The following is a 1,473-nucleotide window of genomic DNA, read 5'->3' on the forward strand; positions in this document are numbered from 1 at the left end:
GGTCCGCGGCGGCGGGGGGCGCGGGCTATATTTGGTGGGGCTGCTGCAGCCCTCCCTGTATGGGCGGCCTCCCCGAGGGGAGTGGGGAGCACGTGCGCTCTGGCCGAGGCGCTTTCCCCTGTTCACAGCACCCTAAACACTCCCCGACCCACACCCGCCCTTGGGCGATGACTAACAGCCCGTGCAGGGAAATGGAGGATCCGCTCCAGGGCCAGGCTGGGCTCCCTGGGTTCGCCCTACCTCTACCCCGGCCCCCAGGCGTGGGAAAACCAGGCACAGACTTTGGTAGCCTCCCACTTCCTAACCCACGCCTGTTTCCCCATCCGAAAAGTGGGTTGATCAGGAGCCTCCCTGGGTGTTGGGCCAGCCAAGACACAGGGGCTACAGAGTGGAAGGGAAGTCTTTAGCTCTGGCCGGGGCCACCAGGGGTGGCTGGAGTCGGTGAGGGACGAGGGGGGGAGCGGAGGGGCCGCTGTCCTCCTCTCTGTCCCAGAGGCACCGAGCTTCGTGGCCAGGAGGCCTGGGCTGAAAGGGTCCCTCTCCTGGTGATGGCCAGAGTCAGGCCTGTTGGGCAGGAAATGGCCGTTGGCCCACCCCAAGGCCCAAGGGCTTGTCCGTGCTGAGCACAAGGGTGGGTGGTCTTGTGTCTATTGGGGCTGGGGAGTCCAGGGTCCCAGCTTCACTTCACAGGCCTGGGAGTCAGGTGGGGGCTGGCCTGACCGTGCTGGGAGAGGAACTGTTCTCCAGCATGGTGTGGAGGAGGCTGGGCTGGACTCCCTCATGGCCAGCAGGAACTGAGGAGGTGCTAGGAGGCCATGGCGGATGTCTGCCCCCAGAGAGGCTTTGAGTGCACAGGGGCACTGCCTTGGCAGGTGCAGTCTTTCCCCCAGGGCTCTGTGGTGTGGACAGTCTGGGGCGGGCATCTGGAGGCCTGATCTCAAGGCAGACTTGGTAACAACCCCATGTGACCTTGGGCAGGGCCCACCATCCAGGCCACCCAGAAAGCCATGTGGCCTGCATGGTCAGGCCAGCCCCCACTGACTGAAGCAGGGCACTTTACTTTGGAGGTGCAGCTACCAGAGGGCTCTATGGATCCCGGCCCAGCCGTCAGGCCGGACGGTTCCCCCCCACTGGCCTGCACTGACCCTTATGCCAGGCTTGGCTGGCTCAGCGGTGGGTTCTGGGGTGACCTGGCCACGTGGGACAGAAGGGCCAGTGCCGCCCCCTCCAGTGAGGAGCCAAATGTGGGCTACACTCTGGGCCCCAGCGGGGGCCTTCTGGGCGGTGGTGAAAAGCCATTGGAGGTGCCCAGGCCCTGGCGCAGGGGCGGGGCGGGAGCAGATAGGGCTCGTGGAGTCCTCCCAGCGTCACCTGCCCCAGTCAGCCCCATCTGTGAAATGGGCCACGCCGGGCAGCCGCACGCACAGAACCGCGGGGGCCCCTGCCCCAAGACCCGCGGTTCACGAGTCGACG

Source organism: Mandrillus leucophaeus, unplaced genomic scaffold (genome assembly GCF_000951045.1).
Source record: "Mandrillus leucophaeus isolate KB7577 unplaced genomic scaffold, Mleu.le_1.0 Scaffold1, whole genome shotgun sequence".
Classification (NCBI taxonomy): domain Eukaryota; kingdom Metazoa; phylum Chordata; class Mammalia; order Primates; family Cercopithecidae; genus Mandrillus; species Mandrillus leucophaeus.